The sequence below is a fragment of the Accipiter gentilis genome, chromosome 20, assembly GCF_929443795.1.
Source record: "Accipiter gentilis chromosome 20, bAccGen1.1, whole genome shotgun sequence".
Classification (NCBI taxonomy): Eukaryota; Metazoa; Chordata; class Aves; order Accipitriformes; family Accipitridae; genus Astur; species Astur gentilis.
The window spans coordinates 4,176,502-4,200,437 of record NC_064899.1 but is presented as its reverse complement, the minus strand read 5'-3'; positions in this window follow the sequence as shown (position 1 = coordinate 4,200,437).

Below are 23,936 nucleotides of genomic sequence, written 5' to 3'. Positions count from 1 at the left end.
GAATAAGAGACGAGAAACTTAAAACCAAGCCTGAAATACATCGCAACCTCACATCACATCCCCAAATGCTTATTTAAGGTCTGCCATTTAAGTGATATCCAGCTTTGCAGGATCCTTCTTTCCTTTCTCATCTTCAGTAAAGCTTTTATGACAGCCATATACGCTAGCCCTATCCAAAGCCACAAACATCTGTTCTCAACTGTGAGCTCACTGACTGCTGGCAGAAAGCTGTGACAGTGGACACGATACTCCTGCCCTGGTCTTGGTATCTTTCCATGGACTTTCCCCAAAGAGTCCTGCCAGGTCTGCGGCTCCAGCAGTTGAGATCACAGTAATGAATGAGCCATGTCCCATGCACTATTGCTTATGCACCACCATTTAATTCTTTGATGTTGTTGTTTAAAAAAAAAAAATCAATCATTTTGCTATATTGCTTAATACAAGATATTCAGTCATCCAGATACTTCTGTACTCATACTACTAACTTTTTCAGCTACATTCCTCATACCTGTAATATCTGTACAGCAGAATTCACAGTAATGGGGATGTAATTGTGCTTGGGAGTCTCAGTCTGTGTTGGATCAAGCTAGTTCTGCCAGAACAGATCATATCGTTCTATACATCTGCCCCTGTATCAAAAAAGAGCTAGATAAAGAATGCAAGAATGGATTTTCTACAGACATTGCTACCTGTCACCAGCAAGACAGCTGGTGCTTTCTTGCAGCACTTTACTTGTGTATTTCCTCTGTAGACTTCCCAGTTTCCTGCTATGCTTATTCATTTTTTCAGCCAATACATAGTTCTATATCACTTGATCATATTCCACATGAAAAACTGATTCTCAAAGGTTTTAGCTGTGATGCCCTGTGTTCAGAAGGCAGATTTTTCAGATGGACCTTCCTGTTCTTGGTGGTTTAAAAAGTTTTGATTCCTTGTTTATATGCATTATGACAGCCTTTTATTAAAGGTGAATATCATTTTAAAAATATTGCCCATGCCTCCTTGAAAATGAACAGCAGACACTCCCAGGGGAAATCCAGTAGAAGTGGAGAGGGAAGGGCTGATCTCTTCTGCCTGCTATCCAGTGACAGGACACGTGGGAATGCCTCAAAGCTGTGTCGGGGAGGTTTAGACTTGACATGAGGAAGCGTTTTTTTTTACCAAGAGAGTGGTCAAACACTGGAACAGGCTTCCTGGAGAGGTGGTCGATGCCCCAAGCCTGTCAGTGTTTAAGAGGCATTTGGGCAATGCCCTTAATAACAGGCTTTACCTTGGTCAGCCCTGAATTGGTCAGGCAGTTGGACTAGATGATCATTGTAGGTCTCTTCCAACTGAAATAGTCTATTCTAAGTCATAAAACAGTTCCTTAACAAAACCTTTATTTCCTATTATCTACTTTATCCTAGAAACAACTAATTCATGAAAAATCACATTGGACTTTGATTAGATTATTCAAAAGCAATGACAGTTCTGGAATCAAGAGTATTTAACTGCCACAGTTAAGGTTGCTGCAATTGGGGCAGAGCAGCAACTTTCCATGGAAGGCTCTATAGTGGAACAGTAGGGCCAAGATTTTCAGATCTGCCTATAGCATCTGAAGATGTCAAATTGGCAATAAGTTATGGTAAAAAGCTTTACTATGCTTTAAAAAAAAATCCATCACATGAAGCATGCTGACCACACAGATTTGGATCAGTATTACAAATGTACAGTATGGTCTCAAGAACATCCAGTCCTTGGCAGATACTGCAAAAGTTTATGCTTGGAGCTCGGGAAGCAACCAGAGATCGTGTTTTTTCAGGAACCCGCTGCAGCACAGCTAGGGAATACATCTCCAGCTGCAGGGCAGCACGATGGCCTTCCTTCTCATACATTACTCTTGAAAGACGTCAGGAGCTAAAAGAACTTGTCCTGTCCTCCACATAAAATAGTTCTTAATTAGCATAAGCAGCTTTCAGGTTTTTGCAAGCAACACTAGCAAGACAACTGCCTGAGCACAGGAAAGTGAGTTATACAATGAATTTGAGAATAGCGTTTACTTCACAGCAAGGGCTTACACAAAAGTCCTAGAGAACCCTCATTTTTTATTTATAAGTTTCAGTTTGCATTTCAAAGGGTTGGGTTTGGTGGGGTTTTTTTCCAAAAAGGCTTTGATTACTAAACTTAATACTTGCACCATTTTAAACCTACCCATAAAGAAACGCTATGGATATGGAATTGAAAACATTTCTGCACGAGACTGTACTGTAACAAACACAACATCTGTAGTTGCTACTTGCAGTTCAACTTTGATAACCTACAATCCCAACACATTCATCTTTCCAGTACAGTTGGTGAGTTTGGAGTAGTTCCTTCCATCAGCACTTCTCACACCAGCACACCAAAAAGAAATTTTCACTATAATCCAAAGATTTTGCACGAGCTTAGGCAGCACCATCAGTTGAAGTAAGTGGTACAGTTGCAGAACATGCAAGCAAAACCAAAGAGTTGGCCTCAGACAAGCTGCTTCCTTTACCAAAAGTCAATGTAGCTACGGCTGGTTGCTTTACCTGTGTTGCAACTCAACCCAACACTGAGAGACCTAAATAAGAAAAGAATGGCAAAGATCATTAGCCCACAGGTAAGGGCAGGTTCGCTCTCTATTTGCTGTTGTTACAGGAGGAATTTGCCAGTGTTGCACAAAATTAAGAGCAGCTCATAGATTTGCCTGCACTGTTCCACAAGCCGTGGCACTTGTAGGGCACCACATTTTGTTCTGCCTTTCACTTTATTAGACCTAAACAGGAACTAATACGCAATACCCATATTATTGAGCTGAACAGCTTTCAAAATGCCACCAGGATGCACAGCAGCAAAAGAAATCAGACTGCTTGCTTTCAGTGAAGAGTGCCACCACTTCCCACAGGAGAATTTTAATTTTACCTCTTTGGAGTATGGTTTCCTTTTAAGAACAGAACGTTATGCATAAAAGTAAATATCACATTACAAGTCCAGCTATGTAAAGCATACCCAGCCATATAAATTATGAAGCACCATAGCACTAAGTGTTTCCCTTTAAATAAATGACCTCAACTCGTGACTGGGACTGTAATTAATTTTTTCTCTTCCAACAGTTTGAAAACTTTATCCAGTGTCGGGCTCCTTCTGTGTAACCTCAAACATAATTAGTGGAGCTCTTACTTTAATTAAAGTCTTTCCTAAGCCTTTTTTATTACTATTTACCACACTCTGCCAGCTACTTGACTGTGTGAAAAGCAGCTTTACATAGACTGGCAGGGTCTCCCCTCTTTCAGACCAGCAGAGTCGGCGGCAGATGCATGCCTTTCAGAACTCACAAGAAGATCTCATACCCAAGAAGGGAAGAAAAAGCTTTCCAACATAAGGCTTGCAATTTTTTCCATATGCTGGCTTCAGAAAAAGCTTGCAAAGAGTTCATCAGATTCAATAGGGGCATAGTTTTTGTCCAAGAAGGCTCTGCCAGTTAGGGGCTACGACACGCTGCTGTACTTACAGAGCGCTACTTGTACCTGTATGTCGCGTCACCTCAGAGAAAGCATGTACTCAAAGAACCAAAGCCAGGCTATTTTTCAGGGCTTTTGTTTGGCTTGTTTTTAAATGATAGCTGCAACTTTGTAAAGCTGCAATGGCAGCTGCTTGGCATGTAGTGACTAATGGAGCACGCTGTCATTCAAACAACTCAGCTGGTAACTCAGAACGACTTTACCAATTACTTATGGGTGCAATAGGCAAGATGACACGCTTCTTTTCACGGCGAAGTTAAATAATATCTTTTCATTCTACCTTACGTGCTGGTAGCCTGATCTGAGTTCACCCTGCTCTCGGCAGGAGACTGGACCAGATGACCTCCACAGATCCTTTTTAAGGCAAATAATTCTGTGATTCTATGTGGGAGAGAAAAGCCAAAGCTGTAATTTTATTATAAATTTTGTAACAAAAAATAATAGATTTGCCACATGGGTGCTAACCTGTGGGTGAGAAAGTGATTGCCTGCTTCTAAATTTTCTGGCATGGTATCTGCTGTAGACTGAAGCTTTCAGGAAGAGAGTTTAGGTCTACATACACCGCAGCAAGTGCATCTTCTTGAGAGATTTTTAATATGGTTACTTCTACTAGAGTTTATAAGACAGTTGCAGTGATACTGAGTTCATTGCGGACTGCATCAGCTCTTGTTGGATGACAAACGACAGCAATGAACAGGAGCAAAGAGGTCTCACCGTCTGCTTATGAAATCTAGTGAGCTTTTGTAGAGAGCAAGTGATTATATTTCTGTTTAAAGACAGTCAGGTTTTAATCTTCCACTTTTACTTTTCACAGCCTAGTATGTCCCATCAGTTCTTCCACACAAACCCAAAGAGGGATTTTGCTGCACAGAATATTCTGGTTGCCAGCTCTCCTGCCTATAGAGTTGCACAGTCCTGCTGGATGCATGTTGGTAGATAAACCACTAAACTAGAAAAGAATTATAGCAAGAAGTTGTGGGAACACAGAGAGCTTATAGTTCCAAGTGGTTTCGGTGTTTTATGATGCAAGTTGGTATGTTTGCTCTGTCTTGCTATATTTTTTTCCTATTATGCAAACAGAGGAAGGCAAAAAAAGTTTAAGATTTTTCTTAGTGATTATTTGATCAACATAATGTTCTAGCAAAGAAAAGCTGCCAAGATGTCAAAAGCCTGCTTTCAATTAAGCAGGCTATGATATGGAAAATAAGTCGTTTCCTGTTCATTGGTTCTTGACACAGACTAGACGAAGTTCTGTTCTGCTGCTCAACAGTCCTGAAGCATCTTCCCCAGCCACCTCAGAGGCCAAGAAATGCTTCATGAAAGCCTTGATGCGGAGAGTCTGTCCTCCTAGGCATCCTATCAGCCAAGGCTCCTCCTGCAGCAAAGATCCCTAGAGGTAGGGCCCGTTAGAGGATAATGAAGAGCAGGAACCTCTCCATTATTCTATCTAGATTTCTTCTGTATTTATGTTTTTAAGCCTAATTTAACCCTAGGTGGTAACTCACATCCTGCTCTCCTCCCACAGCTTACACTCATGTTGTAGCACTAACACAACTCCATTTGCAGCAATGTTGACTTTATTTCCTATTTAAAAAATGATATATTCTTAAAGACAGTCATAATAAAATGTCCCCACACAAAGCTCTATTAACCACCCCAGTTCCACACTGCAGCCTATAGAGATTTGCCTTCCACCTGGAAAGCTCAGATGCCAATTTTGAAGATGCTGAAGCATGGGTTTCAATGCAGGCTACCTACACTGTCTCACACCACCACTTTTGTTGCTATTGCACCGGAGCCAGCACAACAGTGCTAAGATACGATGTCAACTATTGTACTAACAGAGCTTCAGTCCCTCTATCCCTTTAGTTCTTGGATCTCTACTGATGGAAGTCCAGTGAGGTGAGCAAGCACGGAGAAAACGTGGCCAAAGTTGCAAGCAACCAATCTCCTCAAGCTTTACAAATCATAACAGACCAAGATCAATAATCTTTTCCATATTATGTCCTTGCAGCTGGCCAGCTGTACCACAGATCATTTTTTACTTCTCGGAGCAGGTGGAATTACTTGTTGCTGGAATTGTTACAGCAGGAAGGGTGGTCCACTTGGTATTGCAAGTCAGCAAATTAGCTATTTTTTATTAACGCATACCCCATTCGGTTGCTAAACAGGAGACAACCTTTCTCCTGCTCCTCTAATTCAGCTTTACAGCAGTGACAAGAACAAGCTACTGATGCTCAGGCTGTCTCGCCAAGCACTCAAACCAGCACCCTTGATATAGTAAAAGTTACTTCTGAAATTCAAATAAGATACAAAAAACTTGTCCTGACAGCAGAAGTTCAGTTTAGAGCATCTAACAAACCCTAATCTGGGGAGTTTATTTCTATGAAGATTTCTTCCCTTTAAACACAAAGTTTTCAGAAATAGCTAAGATGACAGCTCTGGGACTCATCAAATACAGCAAAGCTTCTAAAAATAGGAAACATCACCCTCCAAAGAGCTGGAAGTATGGCAGAATTTATTAAAAGACCAAAGCAGGGTGAGATTCCCGAACTACATGAGCATTTCAGATTCTCCTATTGGAAAAACTGACATAGTATAGAGAAGTATAATAAATACAAAATGTGTATGAAGAACATTTAGGTACTACAAAAGCAGCATATTACCAGGTGAGCAAAGAAACACAGGAGGGAGGAGAATCATGTTTAAAAAGGAGACAAAGCTGAATTTCAGAAACATTTAGGCACTGCCTGCTGGGATAGCTCAAGTACTCACAGAATGCTGCAGTAGCACTAGGACATTTAATTAGTTCTCTTCAAGTCATTATAGTTCTGAAAAAGTAGAGAAAGTACAGAAACGACAATACTGGGAGACACATAACAAATTACAGACAGATCTTTTAACTCTGAGGCTTCCATTTGCAGTTTCACTCAGCGCAGTCACTATGCACTGCAGAATAAGATGACAGCCTGAATCCATTCCTTAGATTTGCATCTATCCAAGGCACTTATTACGGTATTAATCCCACTCAGACATGTGCTCATTAATCAGATGCCCGAGGTAAACAGCATCTGATGAGATACAGTGTTTGAACCACCCACACGGAGAGGCGACTCACAAAAAAATATATAAGCAGAACAAAAGCTTCTTTGGAAGAAAAGCAAAGAGCTGAACAAGACATTAGAGTCTTGCCACACCAATATCCAGCTTATGTTACTGTAGCAAGACTACCATGAAGGCAAAGCAGGGAAAAAAATTAAACATTTCTACATGGTAAGAAAACACTTGTCTACCATCAAATTCAGCAGAAGCAAGTTCATCAGCCAATTTCAGTTGTCAATAATATAAAACCAGACTGTGTGGTCTAACTCCACAAACAGAGAATGAAAAAAAAAATCCCTTTTTAGGAGACTGGACTTATTTTTTTGGCAAGAAAAATTACCTTTTCCTAAAGGTCCTGTGTTAGAGTTGTACTTCAAGCTACCTCTACAGTCAGAAATCAGATCATATATTAAGAAACATATATATACTTGAATAATTTTAAAGTATCGTATCACCATGAAAGAGATATTACCAGTCTTACAGGGCTGAGATTATTAGGGCAATTATATGATGCTCCTGAGAGCGAAGAGATAAGTCCTCAACCTGCTAACTCATACGTTTATTGTGTAGAGTCATTTTTCACTATCGTAACACACCCCATCTGCAATACAACTCTACAGCCAAAACTATTTAGAGCAATTAATTGTCTGATATGTGAGATGGTGCTTTAGCTTTAACAAGGATCTTAGCTCCCTTAAAGAGTTTGCCTCAAAAATATTTTCTGATGAGCAAATTAACTCTTTAATGACCATGCTTTATTTTCCTTTATTTTTAAAGTAGGGATAGTTCCTTGGACAGCAGTAGTCTTTAATCATTGGTAAGGAAAAAAAAAAAAATTGTTAACAAGGTTCAGAGGTATGCATCTGCAGCATAAAACAAGCTAAGAATTGTGGCCAGGAACCCTTGGCAGCAAAACTGCTGAGACTATTAATTAGAACTTTTGTTTTCATTGGCAGAAGCTACTAAAAAGTTAAAATATATGGTGCACTTTGATATCACGGGGAGCACAGGGAATGATGCCAACTTCAACTCAGTCCAGTCTAAAATTATGTTTCAGAAGAAAGAAAAGCACTTATTCACAGATAATGCAGGGACTCCATTTAGTTTAAGATTGATCATTGAAAAATTTACTAGTATTACAAATTTAGGCTATCCAAACTGGAAGGTTAATATTGGTTTCCATCAGTTCTCCTTTCAAGTTTTAATATTTCTCAAGGTTAAACCACTTCTGGATTTTCAGCCAAAAGTATCAAACCCCAGTGGTTTCAAGACGACTGCTTCTACTTTTCTACTGTATGCTTTTTGTGAAATACTGGAGGCTAGAGAAGACAATTATCATCACTTGTACATAATAAATACCCATTTTTTAATGTAACTTCTTAGCTATTCCCATCCATCATCAGCGTAACGGGGATGTCTGTTGGACTAGAGAAAGGCTGAAAACAGACTTCAATAACGCACGTGACACCACCCGTACCTTCAGCTACCTTCTGCAAGAAGTGCTCGTCTGCAGTATTACACAAACTGGCTACTGGATAAATGCCAGTAAAACTAAGAAAAGGTGTGTGTGAGTTGGAAGAGTGGGAGGGAAATGGAAAAGAAGGTGAGATCTCCAACGGAGACAAAGAAACCATCCTGTCAGCGGCAAAAACGCAATGTTAACCCCTCGTAGAAGATTTTTTCCAGAGACAGTTTGTTTTAAGTCACTGGCATTGCTAGCAAATTTCTTTTGCCATCCAAGCTTTTTCTTTTGAGACCATTTTTACCATTTTACTCATTAGAGGTCTTTAAGAAAACATATGACATTCTGACCCCAACCCCTCTGACCATCATCTTTTTCCTCATCAAAAACACAACAAGGAAGCATTGGCTTCAGTAATTTGCCTCCAGTTATGTCTGAAGCCAACAAATATAGAATCTATGTTACAGAAAAAAGCACACCTTTCCAAATTTCACTTTTGGAATGTCAAATGTCAGTTCAAAATTCAACCGGTACCGTAAATTTTGGAAAGGGCAGGCCAATTTTCTCCATCAGCACTGTGCTTAGGGGCCATGAGCAATATTAACAGAATCAAAAGCAGAACTGAAGCTGATTTACTGAGCAGACACTTTTCTTGAGACATTAGTGATCATACATTAAGGCCAGAAAAGGCTGGTCCAGTAAAATGTCTAAGTATGGGACATAAGGCTTACTCCAGAAAATCAGAAAAATCCTGTCTTTCAGACAGGCATCCAGTCTTGAATGGACAGGTCTGTCGGTACAGAAGTCACCACTACCCTTTCATCGCTTTTTCCAAAGGTTAATTTCTTCCACTATTAAACAGAGTCTTTTCAGTCTGCAGTAGTATGACTTTCGTTTCCAGCTGCTGCATCCTACTGGGGTTTTTTATGCTATGAAAAGCCATTTATCAAGTACATATATTTACTTTTTAGCTAGTAAATCACCCTTAATTCCTTTTGGAGCCTAAAAGTAAATGAAGCTCCTCAGGACTTCCACTGACTCATGTTGTCTTTTTAGACTGACTCCACAGCACAGTGGGATGCAGCATCCCACCAGGCCTTAGATACAAGCCAGCGAGAACGTTGTGCAAACCCCTGCTCTCAGTTCCCTTCTTAAATATTCAGGGCTTTTAGCAGGTCCTCAGCATTCACCAACTGAGGACTATCAGGATCAGAGTCATTCACTCATCTCTACAAAAAACCCCACCAAAACAACAAAACAAAACAACCAAAAACCGTAACCCTTCATGAAGGGCTGCCAGTGACTGCAATTGCTGATATTCTGCTCTGAGAGGTATATGATGATCAAGAACTGCAGTACAAAAGAAAAATCCATAACATGAATGCTATTACAGGTTGGAGGGCAACCATAAGTTGCCGTTACAACAAGTAAGACCTAAAACTCTAAGTGGATTTAAATGTGGATGATTACCTTTCATTTAAACTCCTTTAGGAGAAAGGAAGTATTACACCAAACCAAGAAGTTAAAGAAATTGACTACTTTAAAATGAATACGTTTTAGCAACTTCCCAAGATTTATCTTCATATTCCTATCAGTCTCCCTTCCACTGACTTCTTTTAAGTCACATTAGATGCTACTGTTCTAGCAAACTCTTGTTAAAGGTCACTGCCAGCCACTTTGCTGCTTCAAACACAACTGGTTGCAGCCTGGGTATTACTGGGGGTGCTCTATTTATGAAGATTTGGGAGGTTCGAAGGCTGTTTTCTAAATCCAGGAGCTGTATATGAGAATTTTATGGTCCAGTTCCCTTGGATGAGGGAATTTTCTGGACTGCTAGGGGAGAGGGTGTTTGGGAGAAGCAGAAAGTGGGACTTCACTGACAAAGGAGCTTGTGGTACAGCTAAAAAGCAAGGAATAAACAAGTCACATCTGAGAGATGCCAAGAGACTTCCATGGACCTGGACAGGATTATGTAAAGTTTGCCGTAACCCAGAAAGCCACAGCATTGCTGTCCCAAAGACAATATCAGGTGTCCAAGCAAGGAGTTATGCAGTTATGCTCACAGCAGTGTCTCATCACACTAAGGTGTTGGGGTTTTTGGTTTGTTTGCCTTTTTTTTTTTTTTAAAAAAAAAAACATTAGGGTACAATACTTTATTTCCAACTCACACCAACAAGCTGTCTGCACCAGCCTACTAAGTGTCTCATTTTTTTCCATTTCAAGAGAAAAATAGGATGTTGGCAGTTACCACAGAATATCCCTGTGTTCTTCCCTTCCTAAATACAAAATCAAAAGTCACCACTGAGCACTTCTGTTATTTCTACTGTATTAGCAATCCTACGGCTTTTACCACTGCCGATTTCTTCACTTGAGATCAGTTAGAAAAGTTTTTGCGCAGAGCCGATAATGGTGCTTTTCTCCCTGTGTGCTTTCTTTGCTCAGCTTTTCTACAATGGCATTTTGCAGATATCTTGGGACATACCATACCAGGTTCCCTTTGCTGCAACATACTGGCCTTAAATTTTTAGGCAAGCAAAATTCTTTCTTCTGGATGAAGAGCCCATAAGATACTTGGTAAGAACCTTAGCGTAGCACCTATTATCCCTTTTTCTCCTGCAAAGCCACTCTCACACTGCACTGGAGAGCAAGAAGTGAAGAGAATTGTACTAGTCTAAGTTCTGCAAACGAAGTACACAGTTTCCTATATCAATAATTTCATCCCAGGATTCAATAGTAATGCTCTCACTGACTGAAAGATTGCCATATTTAGGTCTATGCACGATACACATAGAACACCTCAGAGTGAGTATACTGAGGAAATTACACTTGTTAAGGGCAGAGTATACTAAATAGATACATACTATAAATAGAAAAAAAAAATCACTTAAAATGCTACTTTATTTAAAAGAATGCATGCAAACATTTATCCTATACCATCTAGGGAGTGACTCTGGGGAATGCTCTGGGAAGGTGCAAGAAGGACTACAACATGCTTGAACTTCTCCAATCTGGTGGATGAAACTGGTACTTTGGAACGGTCATAGGTGGCATGTTAAGAGAAGAGACAAAACCACCTAAAGCCAGTCTGAAAGGGGGGGGGGGGGGGAAGCTGCTGCTTCTTTTCAATTTGACAATTAAGGGAAGGAACACAAAAGGATTTCTTCTCATTGCCAACAGCAAAATAAAACAAAAGTCAAGTCACACATTTGATAGAATCTCCCATATGTTGTTTACAGATTAAGCCATGTCATTGCCCTGATGACACCCTAGTTACTCATTTCTTCACCACCTAAGGCACTAGAAAGGTAACAAAGCAGCTCAGGTGCTTGCACCATGGCAGTAGCATTTCATAGACCTAAGAAGGGACATCAGAAGTAGAATCTGCATTAATGAGCTCACATGTGGAACTGGAGTCATTAATCAGCTAAGCTGCAGGAGACTTCGAAGCGACTGAGATGCATGCACACAGACAATAGAATAAGCCTATAAACATTTCTTTCACCTTCTACCTACATGAAGTTCTGTGGAAGAAGCTCCTTTTGAAGCACATAACATTGCCAGGCCTAAGAAGTGTCCCACCTTATCAAAACCGCATCTTGCAAATGGTTAGAAGGCGAGATGGATTCACAGCCAAGAACTTTTATTTAGTTTCCATTTGCCAGTTTAAAAACTCCACACTTTTTGGTATATCATCTTTTCTTCTGCAATGGCTAAGCAAAAAATAGCAAGAGCCAGACCTAGATGCTGTTACTATCAGCAAATAGCATGCATATAGAAAAATTGCTTCCCCTTCCCTCATTATTTTCCCTCTGAAATAACAACTCAGAGATACTGTTATTTGTTACAGACCAGTGAAAACAAGTTTTCATCAGCCTGAGTAGCTTACAAATGGCAGTGACACAAAGATGAAGACAGCAAGAAGTTGTCAGAAACAGCAAGAGCGAGGTGCTCCGCCAGGCAGGACAAGTCGGGAGTGACCATGGCACAGGCAGGGCAGCATCTTCACCAGTGAGGGCACAATTCTGCAGCACCTGAGCTGGTGGAGCAGAACCAGGGGCTGACAGCAGGGTCCACTGAAAGTCCCAGATGTGCTGAGGTGATGAACCAGGTTCAGAGTGTATCCAGGCAGTCTAGTCAGGGGTAGCAAGAGACAAGGTCTGAGACAAAGCTATAACGTAGGTCTGAGATCCATCCAGGCGACAAGGCTGGAGACAGGCTTGAGGACAGGCTTGTTGTGGGTACAAGTACAACATAATTCAGAAAAGGAGGGCCTAAGCCTAAGCTTAAAAATTGATCTCCCGGACCCACGGACAGAGGGTGCACCTCTTGGTGCTCTCAGGGTCCAGACAGTAAGTACCTGCTGGCCGCTGCAAGACATCCAGTCTTCTTCAAGAGCCGGTTCCTGGGGAAGAATGCTGCATTTATGTTGCAGATACAGGCAGAGGTTCAGAGGTTCTTCTTTGTAACACATACAAACCATAACAGTTCATCAATAATTTGGTCCTCTTTCTACTTTCGTACACAACACTGACATTCGTGTGAGACCTTCTAGTGCCAGTAGCTACTGATGAACAATACACATGCTGATACGTGACACACTGAATAACCCAGAATAAACCAGCTATTCTTAAACGAGAAAGTAATGAAAGTAATTACAAAGCGCTCATCCATTTGAGCAGGAATGTACTGCACTTGCACTAAGAGTTGAAAATCCACTTGCCCGAGGCAATCTTTCACACATTTTTGTTCTGACTTCAAATTTTTGACACTGGAGCTTTAAAGAGAGGCCCTGACAAAGAAACCATGCAGCAAAACTGGCTTAAGTGGGGATTTATGTGGTGATGAGACCACACTTGCTGGGTTTCCTTGAGTATTTGACAATAATTCTCCTCCCCCTCTGGGTTTGGCACTCATGGGGTCCCTGTGGTAGGTCCAAAGAAATGGTCTCACACTGAGACCTCTAGTAGTTTACAATGAAAAAACGTCTTCAGCCTGGAGACTGTCCAAAGATAACTGCATAGCCAGTAATATTTTGTTTCCTTTATTCGCTCTTGGAACTTCTGCATTAGACTTTGGCAAAGGTGACATCACAGTTAATTTTGCAACATGCAGTCAAAAACTGCACTATTAAAAAAAATTACGCACAGTCCACAGGTTATGACTCTTGCACCCTGCAGTCATTGAAATTCTTGGAAGTCACACCCCAGCATGAAGTGCCAACCCAGATAATCAGACAAATGCTTAGATTGAGGATAGAAGAAAGGAATATTTAATTCAAAACTGAAGTCTAGTTACATTTGTGAAATATGGACTGAACTGGGCAGAGTGGTTTGGTTTTTCATTTATTGGGCACATGCCTCATATTACGTTATTATAAAGGTACAATGTTATTTCTATAGAAAGGATACCATATGAACCCAAACTTGGCACAGTATCACCTGACACCATGTATTTCATTGCAACATCAAAATCAGTTAAAACATAATATCTAGGTTACTTAAAATTTAATTGATCTAATAAGAGATGTGAGCCTAACACATGCCAGCCTTTACCAAGAAGGAAGTCATCTCCATTAGCTTTTCCTTTAATACAAGGCTGATAGTTTACTAAAATCCAACTCCTGTCTCATTAAGCACAGAAATAACATTGCCATCTTGTGGTAGTCCATAGGCAATACAAAATTTGGCAGCTTTCCACCACTTAAATCTCAAAAGTAGGATTTCAGTGAGGGCAAAAAAACCACCAACAAAAAACCCCCAAACCAAACCCCAATGGACTTTGGACAGCAATTTTATTTCAGGGAGACACTTAGGCAGACTTCAGTAGATATACCTTAGGTATTCCTGGATATCAGAAACTTCAGTTTTATTAAACACAGTAGAAGATATTTGAAGGGCATCTTAATTCTGCCTTCATGAGGTTTCTTTCTCTCTCTCACCACCTCAGAGAGAAGACCAGAAAGGCCATTAGATCTGACTTAATCATTGCTGTTATCCACCTTAATTGCTTGCTATTTAAGTCTGTGTCTTTAAAAGCAGCATCCCGAATTTCTTCTGTATGTTCCTTCCTGAGATAATAATTGGACACGCTGGTCACCCTTCTCAGAGGAGGTGCTTCAACAGCCTCATTTTGCAATCCAAAGGACAAAAATAAATCAGCTTCCCTGCCTTGACTCTTCACCACCTCAGGAAGAATCTGTTGGTCTTACCAGATTGTCATCGTTAGAGACAAAATTAAACAGTGGATATCTGGATTCCTAAGCAGGTTTCCTACAAGTCCACCTCTAAGCAAGCATTCATGAGAACCGACTGAATGGTAGATCACATTACTGAGTGGTCTCGATTAGCAACTACACTCACTTATAGCAATACATCTGCTTACAATTACAATTATACATATACAATCAACTATACATATATACCACCAATATTCATACCCTCTAAAATAAAAGGTAAATTCCAGTTGTGGCGATAATGGAAGTTATATGAATATGCAATATATAATGTAAAGTACAGAGTTGCCAAGTATGTGTACAATCAATGGTGAAGACTTGTTTATAGTTTGCTAAAGTTCTGTTTAAGACAAATTACGGATGGCGGTCATATGGCAACAATTGTGGTCTTCCATTTTTAAACTACGTTATCATTACTGTAAGGAAACAGTCTTCATTTTTACAGTGCTTTTACCTCTTCACTATTAGGCTATTAAAACTTCAGCATTATTTCTTAGCAGTCTTTTCTCACTTCTTTTGTGGGAGAACTTTCTTAGGATATACTTGGAATCATATTTGTGCCTCTTAAGAAATAGACTTGCGAGGCCTGTGACTTACAGAGCAACTAAACTTCTTTGTTTTGCTTTCATACTAAAATGTTTCAAACAAGAGAAAGCTATTTCAAAAGTTTTCTTGCAAGTCTTCCACTTTTAAAAAGTATTTCTATGAAAGTCACAAACTGAAAAAAAAAAAGACAAGTAGTAGTTCGTTTGTTTTCTAAAATCAGCTGTAAGTCTTGCCTAAACATCCTTGACCACTTGCTTTGTAGAATAAAGAAGTCCCTGCACTGATGGCTTTTTCAACATAGTAACAAAAGTATTAAGACAAGAGTTTTGATTCCACATTCCAAATTTGATTCTTCTTGATTGCAAATTTGCAAAGAAAACCACCCTTCCACCTTAGAGATTTCAGAAGGAGACTGCAGTTCTTACTCCTTTAGAAGCAATATTAGAGAAACAGAAGAAAAATTACTGGTTTGGAGACTTTGAAAAAATAGACTTAATTAGCAGGCCAAGTTCTTACTAATGAACTAGACTTCCAAGCCCTCATTCACTAGCAAGATTCTTGTTAATTCCTTTCATTGAGAAAGTGATTCAGAATGTCTTTTATTTTCACAGCATACTTTGTTAACAGGATATGAAATTTGCGTGCAATTCCAAAGTTAAATAGGCATAAACAGGTTGGAAGTATACATCAGCAAGTCAGGAAGCAAAGGGATCTTCCAAACTCTTAGCCACAGTTGCTGTAGAAGCCAATTTATGTCATAAAATACTAAAGCTTTTTTATTGAAGATTCATTTTCTTTGAATACCAAGTACTCCAAAGGCAAGACTAACATACAAAGCAATCTATAAAAGCAGAAAAGCTTGCAACTAAAGAGCACAGTAAAAGTTGATGCTTTTCTCATGTTTTTACTGTTTATAAAACTTATTAATTTTCCAGTCTAGCTGATCATGCAAATAAATGAACTCATTCAGAGGTATTTCCACCTCAACTTTGGTGGCAGAACTATAACAAATCTTTAAAAAAAAAAAAAAAATCCTTGGAAATGTCTTCAGCATCCCGTATCAGAATCCTATATTACTAGTTTTTCCCAGAAGAATATATTCTAGTGCTTTGCTTTTGCCACCTATAGTAGTAAGCTGTGGTCCTTTAAAAGTAAGTGAGATTGAAGAAAGACTGAATAGTAAGTCCCATTTCTACAACAAACCTCAGCTCTGAGACAGACATGAAAATTACATCTTGCCCTAATACAGCATTCTCATTCCAGCTGTCAGAGATTTGAGCAAGTGTTAAGTAAACTGAAATACATATTTACTAGTTACTAGAGCTTTTCTTTACATTTTTACCTTTTGATTTAATGTCTGCACCTGCTAGACACATTTGTTATAATATTCCAGAAAGGAAGGTATAGGATAAACTACAAAACATTCTGCAAATATCCCCCTTGCTTGGAAATTTCCTCCTTTTTCCAGAAAGAGTGGGGAAAAAAACCCTAATGTGAAGCAGGATGGCTTTTTGGCACTATGACCTCTATTCATTAAGAGCCAGCTGTACTTAACCAGCACCAACTCACGAAGCAGATTCACCTACACCAACTCTGTAGGAATGAAAAGAAGGGGAAGTAACCGAGAGACTTCTGATCCCATTTCAACTCCTACATTGCCTTGGCAAGAGGACTCTGCTGGGCTAACGCTCCTCTGCTTCACAAAGAGACATAACCAAGAAGGTGTGAAATCAGAACGTCTCTATTTTCGATAACCCAGGAGAGGTGTTGCTGTCGACGGCACTTCGCTCCCAACCCGACGGCTGGATTCTCCTCACGGCATTGCAGACAGCCAGCTCTAAAGAGCGACGTGAGCAAGATGTAGATGGAAAGTACAACAGAGTTAAGAACCTGAATGTGGCACCTGAGGCACATCAGGTTCTGTGTTTTCATAAGCAACTATGTTATTGCTATGGTCTGAGAGTCTTATTGCCATTATTGCGTTTGGCAGTTAAAGCACGTAGTTATTAGCAAAGGACAAAAAACTTGTCTGGTTTTCATTCTGAAGGGCCAGTACCCAATGTCAGTTAGATACAAGTCTGTGTTCTGAACTGCCACAACTTTCACATCAGGATCTCATATATGTTTTTTGGACCGCTCCTTCATTTAAAGCAACTGCCACTCCTCCTCTTCCCAACCGTCCTTACGAAAGAGCCTGTACGCAGTCCTGCGATCTGTTCCTCAGCATCCCAGTCATCCAGTGTCACCACAGCCCTGCAACCACATACAGAGCTCCCGCACCTCTTCTTTGTTTCCCACTTCGCTTGCACTCGTGCAAGAGCTTGGGGTTGGCCCCTTGTGACCATTTTTAGCTTTCCTGAGGGCTCTCGCCCATCGCCTTCCTCCACGTATTCACCACCCCTAACCTCTGTTCCTTCTCCTAAGTGCAAGCTGTTATCACCCCATATCTAGTTTAAAGCCCTTTTCACCAGGTTGTCAAGTCTGTAGACAAAAGCAGTTTTATCCCATTTTGTCAGATGAATCCCATCTGTCATTCCTTGAAAAGGGAATTCTAGTCACCGAAGACAAAGCACCTTCTGCAACACCAGCCACACAGCCACTTGGTAATTCTCAAGAGACACCCATTCCTACCTGAGTCTTTCCCCTTCAGCGGTGGGACTGAGGACAATACAACCTGAGCTCTCACGTCCTTCCCCTTGGCCTCCAGAGCTCCATAGTCCCTCTTGAGTTGTTCTAGGTCTCACCTGGTGGCATCGTTAGTGCCCTGAGGACAATCAATGAAGGGTAACAATCTGAAGGCCAGACAAATTTTAGCAGTCCTCTAAAACACCCTGGATCTGGGCCCCAACAAGCTACAACATCAAAATATCCTTTCTAGTGGTGTAGGAGGACTGTGAGCTGATACGGGTCTACTCCTACTCCTGTTGAAAGGAGTAGAAGAGGTCTTAGCTATTTCACTTTTAAAAACAATGGCCCTGGGCTGAGTTTGAGCTCATCTGCAGTACACAAGTACCTACAGAGACTTAAGTTATTTCAGACAGAATAGTAGGGCAAGTGTTGCAAGATTTGAGAGGAGACCTCAAAGGAACATGCAGATTTTGATACAAGAGCATAGGTGGAAATATGGCTTAGGAAACAGAGACACCGCCCTACTGGTGTTTGGGGATGGATTATTATTCAAGTACCATAGGGTATCCTTAACACCAGAGCAATAAGTTATGTACTATGCTATGGACTGGTTTACTTTAACTCTCCAAATTGAGTAATATTGCCACTCTTTCACTGTTTCCCCAGTGCAGAGGCCTACAGGAGGCTACAGATACTTTTTTTCTTCCAAATATACTCTCTAGGGAGAGATGCCATATACCCCAGTGGGAATCTTGGAGTGTACAAGAAAGCAATTTTATACCCTCTGGAGTTGCTCCCTTTGCCAGTGGCATCATAGTATATGTGCCCACATACCTTCATCACCACTGCATCAATAAATCCTGCTCCACAACTACAAAGACAAATGTTTCTTTATACATTTTTGTTTTTATATATATATATGTACACACACACACACAGAAAGTGTCCGAGATCATGATTTTTCCTAGCATCAGAGAGCACCTTCTTGCTTCTGAAACACAGGAGGAATCTGTCATCTTCACAAGACAGAAAAAAAATATTAACACAGAAGCATAGAAAACATAGCAATAAAAGCTGGATTTAAGATCTCATCTATACTATACTGAAACCCCAAACCGGGTGTTCCAACTCTTTATCCTGATGGTGCCCCTAGACCTGATCCCATTTTATGTTTCAGAACCTGCAAATGGCGTCAGAAGCAGTTTAAGGTCATTAAAAACACATTAACACTTTGGAAGTGAAGTCAGCTTTGTGATTTACTCTGTTCTGGTAACTGGATACATTTTTTCCTTCAAAAGATGAGTCACTGACCTAAGAGGTGTGTAATCCTTACAAAGATTAGACAATTTTGCAGAACATCTACTGGATTAAGATTAATTTGACTTCAACCACTAAACTACTTGATCAACACAAAAAGCTGTAGTCCTTATTCAGCATCACACTAATGAAAGAAACCCCACTGACACAAAAGGAACTGTTTGCGTGCTTCGATAACACATACACGTAGTTTTTTAAAGGAAAAAAAAAAAAAGAAAAAACCCCAACAAAACCCCACAACTTTGCTATTTCTTCTTACTGCAAAGAAAAAGCAGATATGAAGATGTCATTCATATATCCAGAATCGCTTTTATCCTTTTTCTCAAAGGGATGATAGACATCAGGATTTTATTTTTTTTTATTTTTTTTTTTTATTACATATAAGGCAGTCTATTTCTGGTTTACAGTACTCCAGAAAGACATTAAGAACTTCATCAGCAAAACGAGCCATTTTGCCAAGATGATGGTGTATACACAAAGCTTTATTTAGTTTTATATCCCACCATTTGTCCACATAAGAGGTTCCTTTGCTATTCTGTCCGCCCCTGTAGCATCTGCTAATACTTAACATAGTATTTAATTTCACTTCCAGTCTTAAAAAAAGCAACAGCCAACACTTCCATATTTAAGACACAAATCAAGAAAATATTCAACGTTGTTAACTTCTCATTTAGTCAAGGGGACCCCCCTTAAAAAAATAATCTCCGTAATTACACCTGATAGGTAGAATTCTGAGTGCCCATGTGGAATCAGGATCCCCTGGGCTTGATCCTGCACCAGCAGAGCAAGGACTCCTGCAGTACTCCTGCTTCCAAGTACCTAACTTTTAAATCTGCATGCCAAGCCAATAGTGGGGAAATAAACAGAGCAGAAGATGTGAATACTAACTTAATTGCTAAAAGGTCCCAGAGATGTAAGCAGATGGAGAATAACAGCTCAGAGGGGATAATTCATTCTGAACTGCACTATAAGTGTTGAAAAGGTTGTTTCTATTAAACAATTTTTTAGGGCATAAACCTTGATGAAGGGTCAAAAACGAAACAACTGTGGATGCTGCTGAGGTAAGAGCATCGGGGTAATTGTGGACAGCAACAGGGAACTGTGAACGTTTCTCTGAAGTTCTCATTTATTGCCAAGCCATACTGGTACAGCCCTAGCTTCTTTTCAGGAACACTATCATCCCTGGAAGCAGTGACAAAAGTTCTACTCTTTATAACTCCAGTTCCTCTCTATTCAGTATCTAATTCCAAAACCAGACATCTTCTCCTATCTCCATAGGAACTTGAAGTTCTTCTCCAAACCACATCTTCAACGAGAAGACACTTGAACCAAATAATTCTATCTAGAACCATAGAATTTTCCCCAATTTAATTAAATTCCAACGCAGGAGATTCCAGTAGGATGTCTAGACAACCACTAGCAATTTAACTGAACAGCTTTCTCCTAATTGCATTAGGAAAGTGCATGGCTTGCTGACATGGCTTAAATATGTGTTAAAAGAGCTTTAAAATAAACTTTCCTAAAGGAAATATTTGGTATGGTTTAGTTTCACCTCCTGGCCTGGTTGCACATTCTGTCATTTTGCCACAAGTCCCACAACAAAATGCACAGCTCTCCACCGTAACTGCATTCAGCGTGCAGATTTTTATCTAGATGGTTTATATATAGGGCATTGTAGCTTAAAAAAAGAGATAACAAGAAACAGGATATTCAGGAAACTAAACAAGCTGTGATTCACGAGGAAACTGAACACACCAGAGAAGTTGCAAGTGTCAGGCAGCAGCATGTACTAATAAGAATGATTTGTTAGAGTTAACTTATTTATACATAACTACTTAAGGTAGGTCAGGAAATCAGGTTTCCTTTTTTTTTTTTTTTAGCACATCAATTTGCCTAAGAAAAAGGCTTTCTCAGTCAGTTTCTCAGTCCTGTCTTAAGTCTTCCCTTATTCAAAGTATTTTTGTGGGAAAAGTGGAATAAATTGTTTTCAGTAACTGAAACCCAGTGTTTTCGAGTTTATAAAAAAAATAAATAGACACTCCAGCTGCCAATAGCAAAGGGGAGAAACCAACCTCTGGCTTAAGTTCTGAGTTCTCACGGCAGCTTCTGTGGAGTTAGAGAACTCTTTTTCCATCCCCATCCCCATAACCTCCCCTGTGATCGAGCTGTGTTGGACAGTACACAGATAAAACACTTGCTTTCACATATAAAGCAAGTGGACATAGCAGACGTACACAGCGAGTAATCACAGTTCACGTTTAAGCAAGGAATGAAAGTTTCCTCTGAATACTCCTTTATTTTTCCCAAACTTCTTGTAATTACTTTTGAGCTCCCATACTACTCTATTTACAGCTTTGATTTCCTGCTTCCTTCCCTGTAGAGCAGAAGGTTAAACTAGATGAGCTCCTGATGTCCCTTCCACACCGAATTATCCTAATTATGCTAATATCCTAACTGTGCATTATGCTAATAAAGGAATACTGTAACTACCTCTCAGGTCTAGGACATTGCACTTAGATTCCTCTTAAAGACCCCATAGCTGTGCTCAGCTCACAATGATGAGCACATTCTCCTTCCAGCCCCAATACTGATTTCAAAAAGCAGTTTCCTATTCTAGACATAGAAGTAGTTTTAAACTTCTGTGGTCTGAACAACACTCAACACGTATTCCGCAATACCAGCTTACTGCGATAGATCGATGGAGTTCCAAATTGAAGTGGCTGCACTCTGAAGCAGGTTTCTGCAGCATAACCTTAGTTTTCTCACTACCTATAACCATACATAGAAAGCAAACATGCACTTACTGCACTGCCTAGATTTTTATTTTCTAGATTTTTGAATGAATGACCATGTTCAGCACGATCCATCGTTACGATCCAGTGTTTTTTGAGTCAGGGAAGGGAGTTTGTTTTTCTTAACAAACACCACCATTAGAAAGCTACCAAGAGCTTAACCAGATCTTCCCCTACCCTGCAGCTTCAAATACTCAAACCATCAGCTGTCCTGAAGAAGGGTCAGGCAGTCTGTGCCTGTCAGGATGGGAAGAAGAAACTCCCAGGATGGTGAAGGCTGGAAGTTTGTGACTTCCGGCACCAGGAGGAACATTCCTGCTTCACCTCAAGATTTGCAGTTCCAGCACAGATTCAGTGCCCTCAAAGCCAACAAGAGTCTGGGAGCTCGGTTCAAGCGAGCACCCAAGCCAGCTAAACCTGGGCCAAGTGATAGTAATGGGAGACTCCCTGCTGTCAAAGGCCCCCATCTGCCAACCTCACCCGCCGTCTAATTTAAACTAATTTCCCCAAGCCGAGTCTGTTTTGCCCGCGATGGTAATCCTTATCTTGAGCCACGAGCCCTTCGTTCTGTTTTCTGTCCCCTGTCCAGCTGGGAAGGGGAAGGGCTAGAGCAGCTTGGTGGGCACCTGGCTGCCAGCCAGGGTCAACCCACCACGTCAGTGTGAATAAATACCTGCAGGGGAGGGAAAAAGAGAATGAAGCTGTGCTCTTCTCAGTGGTATGCAGTGAGTGGAGAAGACACCGTGGGCATAAAATGAAATACCAGCAAATCCACTTAAACATAAAACAAACAAGAATTTCTTTATGGTGGTGGGGGTCAAGCACTGGTGTAGGTTGCCCAGACAGACTGTAGAGCCTCCATTCTTGGTGATATTTAAAACACAATTGGACAATGTCCTGATCAACCTGATTTTATTGACTTGCTTTGAGCAGGGGGTTGGGCTAGATGATCCCCAGCAGTCCCTTCCAACCTCAACTATTCCTTGATTCTGTGAAGTTATGGGGGACATTAATGTTTAAGCTAGTAATTAACTTACAGTAGCTCTGTTTTTAAAATATTTTCACACCACGTAAGCAGACAAAATAAGGCTATAAGTATAGTAAGAATGCAAGTACAAGCCTCCTCCAGGAACCATTCTTTTCATTAAACAGCTGACAGCTAAAACTGGGATTCAAGCCTGTATCTCCTGCTTTGCACAATACTGCCTATACTATAAGCAGTCTTTCTCAAAAGTTTTATATCTACATATATTTTAATGCCAGAGACTTCTCTTATTCCAAAATTTGCTGAAGATAATTTTGTCCTCTTCAGGCACAGAAGTTTCCAGGCAAAAATCCCTTTCAATATTGCAAACATACATATTTATGAATATATGGAATAGATTTTCATCACATCTTTAAATTCTTAAGCCTACAGGGAATACTCGTGTCCAAAAATCATCAGTTTATCATATAAACCAGAAGGACATCAATTCAGCTTTTTAACTCTACCTCCCTAAGATTAACCATGCTGAAAGTCAGCTAGCCCTAATCAACTTAAACAACTAATCACACACATGAACTGCTTGTGCACTTCTCTGTCCAAACATCTGCTTTGTGCCTGGCAGATGAAATATCTACACATATGGAACGTTTCAGACATGTGGTCACCATGTAGGCCAAGATCATGAACTTTTGTCCTTCGTTTCATAGAAATAAATTATCGTATGGTTCTACTCGCCCCATTCTGGCAAACCTTAGCCAAGAGATATTCCTAAGCAACGTACTTCATAACCTCATTGTTGCCAGTTCTAATAGACAACATGCATGTCAATAATAACAGAAAAAATCCCTGTTGTCTAACTAATCACTCCCATCACTTATTCCGCTATCATATTCTTAACTGCTGCTTAGCCTGACATCACATTTTTATTGTCAGCAGTTTATCTAGCACTACAAGTTACCTTAGGTTTTGTTTTAGTACCACCTGCAATGTGCAGGAGGTTTGCAAAGGTTGGGCTCTGTCCCTGGAAGGGTTTCCCTCATGATCTCTTTTGCCTTCATTGAAAATGAAACTAAGCTTTTACCTCTTTAAGACCATACCAGAATAGCAAAAATATTTAATTCATTCTGTCACAGAGTTTGTGAATACAAAAGGTTGTACAAAGGACCAAGGACATACCCATTACTTTTGCCAAAAGAAAGCCAGATGACCAGTAAAAAGTTATAGGGCAACAAGAGGACTGAAGACAGGGTCACATTCTCTAAACTCTCCTATGGCTATAAACGCAAGCAAAAGTAGAGGATGACCTTTACTGCTTCACTCAGCATACCACTGAAGGCCTCTTTTTCCTTCC